This window comes from Lycium barbarum, chromosome 1 (genome assembly GCF_019175385.1).
Source record: "Lycium barbarum isolate Lr01 chromosome 1, ASM1917538v2, whole genome shotgun sequence".
NCBI lineage: Eukaryota > Viridiplantae > Streptophyta > Magnoliopsida > Solanales > Solanaceae > Lycium > Lycium barbarum.
Genome location: NC_083337.1, coordinates 96,770,809 through 96,778,187, shown reverse-complemented (window position 1 = coordinate 96,778,187; position 7,379 = coordinate 96,770,809). Strand labels below are relative to the sequence as shown.

The window sequence follows — 7,379 nt, the reverse complement described above, 5'->3', positions numbered from 1 at the left end:
GCAACAATCCTCCTGGCTTTTGATGCTCGGTTTTCACTTGTTGACCATTTGGATATTGAGCCACAAATTCTGCTATATCTTTCTTCATTCTGTCCCACCAATACATTGACTTGAGTTCATGATACATCTTTGTCGCTCCTCGATAAACGGAATAGCGGGAGTAATGGGCTTCTTCCAGAATCTAGCGGCGTAATCCTGCAATATCTGGAACACATTGTCACGACCCAACCCCGTAGGCCGTGACTAGTGCCCGATCTGGACACTCAAACACATTCTAGTATATAGCAGAAGCCGACAAGGCTTTATTTCCAATTTAGATAATTTCCAGAAAAATTTCGGCAGAGTTTCCTTTGTTTTACGGACTATCCCATATACCCTGCACGCAGAAAATACCAACAAAGGCCACACAGGGCCAACAGAGTAACATTTAAATATATGCGGACCGGCCGCCGCGGCGAATGGGATCGCCCAAACACAACATATACACACAGCTGTACAGAAAGATCCCAACCCACAAACATGTCTACAGACCTCTAAATGGACCAACAGAATCATATGGCGGGACAGGGCCCCGCCGTACCCATGAACGAGAATATACACATATAGAAGTGACAGACTGTACCAAAAGATGGCTCTGAATAAAAGAGCGCTCCAAATGGCGGAAAAGATATCCTAGACAGACGGATCGGCAAACCTATCGTCAGTACCTGCGCGGCATGAAAACGCAGCCCCCGAGGAATGGGGGTCAGTACGAAATATGTACTGAATATGTAAAGCCTGAGTTGCAGAAACAAAATCATAACTGGTATAGAACGTACAGAAAGTAAATAGAAAATACAAAGTATCAGATATATATTTTCAAAACATGCGGAGTGTGTATAGAAACATATGTCATATCAAATTCGGCCCCTGCCAAGGGACTCGGCAGACAGAACGTGGCCACCCTCCCGACGCTGGTGCCACATCACAGAAGAATCAGAATAGGGGCATAACCCCGTAACATAATATGTCATATCAGATGGCCATAGTAAATCATATCAGAACAAGCGTACATGGCACAGCATACTCCACAAACCCATGTACGCGTATACCTACCCCCTCACATCGAGGCACGACGAACAATGCAAAGGATCACGCTTGACAACATATCCTGGCCCGGGCTCAGTGTGGGAAACATTGGGGCATCCACGAATGGAGTAGTGAGAGACTAATGCAATTTAAAATTACCATAGATATTTTCAAAGACTCGACGAAGCGTATCAAAGTCAAACAAATCCAATGGAGTTGGACGGGATCATAATAGATGCATTTCGGATATCATAATAAATTACAGAAATATGACCTTCCCGAAGTCATTCCGGTTGTCAGAATAATTTGTAAGACTTAATAGAGTATTTAAAACAATATTCGTTAAGTAATTAAAAGGATAGTCACAACGTTTCTTTCAAAAATTGCTTAAAAAGAAAACTTTAGTACATTAAGGGCAAAACCGAGAATAGTGGGCCCGCCTCGGGACAAACAAGGCGGCGGGCTCAAATTATGCCCTCCAAGCTTATGGAGTAACCTAAAAAGGTTCTACAAACATTCTGTGACCTTCCAAGTAATTTAGAACAAAATTGCATAATTTCAAGAAAAGCATACCAAAATGGTTCAATTCTAGTGAAGGAAAAATGGAGAATTTCTCTTGCGCATTCCGAGGGCCAAGAAGTCTTTCGAGGCCCGGATCCGACCCTAACACACTAAGGGCATGCCAAGGGAAGAATTGGGGTTGCTTTACATACCTTTCAAGCTCTTTACGCCTTTCCAGACTCACTTCCCGTTTCGTCAAAAATCTGTAATTGGTCAAGTTTACCAATTGTGAGTTATGAATACCAAAGTTTCAACTTAATGCATATAGCATATAGCACCCCGAGAATTCAACTCGGCTAGAAATCATCAACAACAACCCAAACGATAACATCAATATCAACAACGAACATTAAAAACACAAATATCCTTCAACTAGTCATCTTTCTAACAAGTTGGCATAACCTTCATTTCAACCCAACTTTCAACTAATATCAATAATTTCACATTCATCAACAATCAAGATCATCACCATATAGTTCTAGAAACATTTCATATCGTTTTCCTCAAGTTATACACTCGATATACATAATATACAACTTTCTGTCAAAGTCATAACTTATGCAAAACATCAAATCTTTGGCATACAACTTCATAACATGTTTCCAACTTCCAAATTCATCAATGATCATCACAATTAACAACCAAACAACTTCATTTCCTTAATGTCGGAAAGTCATACTAAAACGACATAAGTTTCTACATTCTAATTCAATACAAACTTATATCATTCTAACTTCATTTACATTGCAACCATCATAATAACACACTAACACCCTAAATAACTTAATTCAATTCCATCCCAACTTCAACATAGGTCACGGCCACAAGCCTTCTTTGGCAAGTTCAACTAAATCATTCAACTTTCAATCCCAATATGCATTTCATCACAACCATAACTAGAATATAACATGAATTCAACACATTATGGCTATACAATTTATACATACACACGGCTACACATCATATTCCAAACCCACTTTACAAACTTCCATTTTGCCATACAATCAACACATTTCTATATGCTACAACACAAACAAGACTTTATAACACAAGAATAAGGAATAAATTCTCACCTTTTCCTCAAGTCTTCTTCACTTGAACTTGTGTTCACTTTGATGAAATAAGGTCTCCTTTCTCCAAACCAACTACACCAAGTTAACAAGGGTAATAAACTTAGTAGAAATTCAACAAGACAAGAATTTTTGGAGCAATATTTTAATGGTGAATTTTCCTTAGGGTCACCCGAACCCTTCTCTCTTCTTGCTCTTGCTTTTCTTATTTTCTTGCTTCTTATCTTTAGAATTTACTAGATAAGATCACATATATAATACAATATGGTCCATTAGTCAATTAACCACATGGAAAAAATGTTATAAGGCCATCGGTTTGGGCCTTCCCATGGCCGGCCATGCCCTACTTTTGGGCCTCAATTTTCCATTCAAATTTTTTTGGCCCAATAACTTATAGATCACATTGCATAATTCCCGAAACTAATTTCTAAAATTCCAAAATTACCCATAACCTTGTCCCACACTTCCATGACCCCATTCTTTCATGCACAACTCTTATGTTACTTAAAAACCTAATTTGACTTTATTTCTCAAAAATCTAATATGTTTCAAATTTTTCCAAATGTGTGAAAACACGGGATATAACATCCTCCCCCCTTTAGAACATTCGTCTTCGAATGTTAAATTAATCTTATAGGGTTTGAAAATACTGTGGGGGAGTTCATGTATATAGACAGCACATGTGGTACACATTCATTATTGAAATGGAATTAAGCAAAGATTCGAAATTACCTGAGGGCACTGGGAACAAATGAGGATATTTCTTCTTCATCTCCTCTTCGGCCTCCCAGGTCATTTCCTCCCTATTATTGTTACGCCACAGCACCTTAACAGAGGCTACATCTTTGTTTCGGAGCTTTCTTACCTGGCGGTCCAAAATAGCTACGGGCTGCTCCTCATAAGATAACTGCTCCGTCACCTGAATATCATCCGTAGGAAATATTTGGAAGGGATCACCAATGCATTTGCGGAGCATATATACGTGGAATACCGGATGTACCGCTTCCAAATCAGATGGCAGATCTAACTCATAGGCGACATTCCCAATTTTCCGCACAATCAAATAAGGCCCAATATAACACGGACTAAGTTTGCCCTTTCTGCCTAACCGCATTACGCCTTTCATAGGCGATACCTTCAGAAATACCCAATTACCAACCTGGAATTCCAAAGGACGACGCCGTTTATCAGCGTATGATTTCTGTCGACTCTGGGCTGCCAATAGCCACTCCCGAATAAGTTTCACCTTATCAACGGCCTGCTGGATCATATCAGGGCCAATTAACTCTGTCTCGCCAATATCAAACCAGCCGATAGGTGACCTGCATTTCCTACCATATAAAGCCTCGTACGGAGCCATCTGGATACTGGAATGGTAGCTGTTATTATAAGAAAATTCAATCAATGGCAAGTGATCCTCCCAGCTACCTCTAAAATCAATAACATAGTCCCGCAACATATCTTCAAGCGTCTGGATAGTGCGCTCGGCCTGTCCGTCACTCTGAGGATGAAAAGCTGTGCTCAGGCTCAGCTGAGTCCCTAATCCTTCCTGAAACGATCTCCAGAAATTCGCTGTGAACTGAGCACCTCTGTCAGTGATAATAGATATAGGAACTCCATGAAGTCGCACAATTTCTTTAATATAAAGCCTGGCATAATCCTCAGCGGAGTAAGTAGTTCTGACAGGGAGAAAATGGGTTGATTTTGTCAGCCTATCAACAATAACCCAAATGGAATCATACTTCTGTGGAGTGCGAGGCAAACCTGTAATGAAGTCCTTATTAATGATCTCCCACTTCCACGTCGGAATTTCCATTTCTTGCAACAATCCACCCAGTTTCTGATGTTCAATTTTGACCTGTTGATAATTGGGACACTGGGCGACGAACTCTGCGATATCCCGTTTCATGCCATCCCACCAGTATAGGCATCTAAGATCATGGTACATTTTCGAAGACCCAGGATGGACCGAATAGCGAGCATAATGTGCCTCACTCATAACCTGCTGCCGAAGGCCTGCAATATCAGGTACACACAACCTGCCCCTGAATAATAAAGTCCCGTCCGGAGTGAACTCGAACGGAGTCTTCTCCTTATCATAGGCTGTGTCTCTGTATCGAGCCAAAACAGAATCTTCATATTGATGCCGCTTGATATCTTCCTTAATAGATGATTCAGAAACCCCTCGGACAGAAATCCGTGTACCTCCAGAATCGGCCAGACGAACCCCAAGATTAGCCAACTGATGAATGTCACGCACTATCTCTCTCCTGTCTGGCTGTAAATCTGCCAATCTGCCCATAGATTTCCGGCTAAGCGCATCTGCAACAACATTAGCCTTGCCCGGATGATACAGAATATCCACATCATAGTCTTTCAGGAGCTCCAGCCACCTCCGCAGCCGTAAATTAAGCTCTTTCTGCTTGAAAATATACTGGAGACTCTTATGATCTGTATAGATATCAACATGAACGCCATATAAATAATGTCTCCATATCTTCAGGGCATGGATCACCGCTGCAAGCTCCAGATCGTGAGTAGGATAATTCTTTTCATGCTTTTTCAATTGTCGAGAAGCATAAGCTATAACTCTGCCGTGCTGCATCAATACACAGCCCAATCCCACGCCAGACGCGTCACAATAAATAACATATCCATCGGGTCCCTCTGGAAGAGTCAGAACTGGGGCTGTAGTCAGCTTCTCTTTCAGCAACTGGAAGCTTCGTTCACAAGCATCAGTCCACTAGAACTTGGCTCCCTTCTGAGTTAGCCTTGTCAAAGGCGCTGAAAACGAAGCAAACTTTTCCACAAATCTTCTGTAATAGCCTGCTAACCCCAGGAAACTACGTACCTCTATGGGCGTCGTGGGTCTGGGCCAATTTTTCACGGCCTCAATCTTCTGTGTATCCACCCGAACACCATCAGCTGCAATAATATGCCCCAGGAATGCCACTGAAGCCAGCCAGAATTCACATTTAGAAAATTTTGCATATAGTTTCCGATGCCGAAGTACCCCAAGTACCGCTCTCAGATGATCTGCGTGCTCTGCCTCGGACCAAGAATAAACCAGGATATCATCGATAAATACAATTACGAACATGTCTAAGAACGACCTGAATACTCGGTTCGTTAAATCCATGAATACCGCAGGAGCATTAGTCAGCCCAAAAGACATAACTCTGAATTCATAATGCCCATATCTGGTCCGGAATGTTGTCTTAGGAATATCAGCCTCTCGTACCCGTACCTGATGATAGCCTGACCGAAGATCTATCTTCGAAAAATATCTGGCGCCCTACAACTGATCAAACAAGTCATCAATTCTGGGGAGGGGGTATTTATTCTTTATAGTTACCTTATTCAGCTGCCGATAATCAATACACATACGCAGCGACCCGTCTTTCTTACGCACAAATAATACCGGGGCTCCCCAAGGCGAAGTACTGGGCCTGATAAAGCCTTTTTCTAACAGATCCTTCAACTGCTTTTTCAGTTCTTTCAATTCTGCCGGTGTCATTCTGTACGGGGGAATAGATATCGGCTGAGTATCTGGAAGCAAATCAATAGTAAAATCTATTTCCCGCTTCGGAGGAAGGCCTGGAAGCTCATCTGGGAATACATCCGGAAATTCATTAACCACGGGAACTGACTGAAGAGTCGGCGTTTCTGCTGTCAAGTCTTGTACCCGATCCAGATGATAGAAATAACCCTTTCTGATCATTTTCTTCGCCTTAAGGTATGAAATAAACTTACCTTTCGGCGATGCTGTATTACCGGCCCATTCTATAACTGGCTCCCCAGGAAACTGGAAACGAACTACCTTATTTTGGCAGTCAACATTAGCATAACAGGAGGCTAGCCAGTCCATTCCCATAATAACATCAAACTCGATCATATCTAACTCCACCAGATCTGCCTTAGTGTCACGGCCATATACAGTTACAGAACAGTCTTTATATACCTGTTTCGCTACAATAAAGTCCCCAATCGGTGTGGCTACCTCAAACGGCTCTATAGGTTCAGATGTTATACCAATTTTACTAGCAACCAGAGGCGAAATGTATGACAAAGTCGAACTTGGATCAATCAATGCATACACAGACCGAGAGAAAACCAATAATGTATATGTAACGACATTAGGCGATGCCGCCTGATCCTGGCGGCTGGACAGAGCATAAATGCGGTTCGAAGGACCGCTAGTACCAGAAGCTCCACCACGGCCTCTGCCGCGACCCGCTGGTGCTGAAGTACCTGGCCCCGTAGGGCGCATAGCCACTGATGAAGATGAAGACTCGGCGGCTGATCCGGTAGGCTGCGCTGCACCACCCGCACTACCCTTATACGGGAAATCTCTCACAGAATGGCCCTGACGGCCACAAGAAAAACATGCACCGGTGGCTCTGTAGCACTCTCTCGGATGGTATCTACCACAATAGGAACACTGAGGCCTAAGTGGCCTCGTCTGACCAGAACCCCTATCTATCCGCGAACCTGAAGCCCTGGAGCTCTGACCTGCTCCTGAATACCCTGGGCTATCAAACCTGCGACCTGTCGGCTGTGGAGGTGCGCTCTGTACCGGCTGGGATAGATGTCTGCTAGGCTGCTGCTGCTGCTGAGGCTGTCTGCCCCGAAAATCTCCAGAATACCCAGACGATCTGGCCCTCTTGGGCTGTCTCCGAT

The 7,379-nt window shown here is 43.0% G+C and overlaps 1 long non-coding RNA gene across 1 annotated transcript; it reads right to left on the bottom strand.

Moving 5' to 3' along the window:
- Positions 1–390: 390 nt before the first annotated feature.
- On the bottom strand, positions 391–1,811 carry LOC132642010 (uncharacterized). The gene is made up of 2 exons (XR_009583041.1): positions 1,782–1,811; positions 391–707 (listed from the first exon to the last, which is right to left on the bottom strand). It is a non-coding gene; the product is annotated as an uncharacterized LOC132642010 (long non-coding RNA).
- Between the last annotated feature and the right edge of the window lie 5,568 nt (positions 1,812–7,379).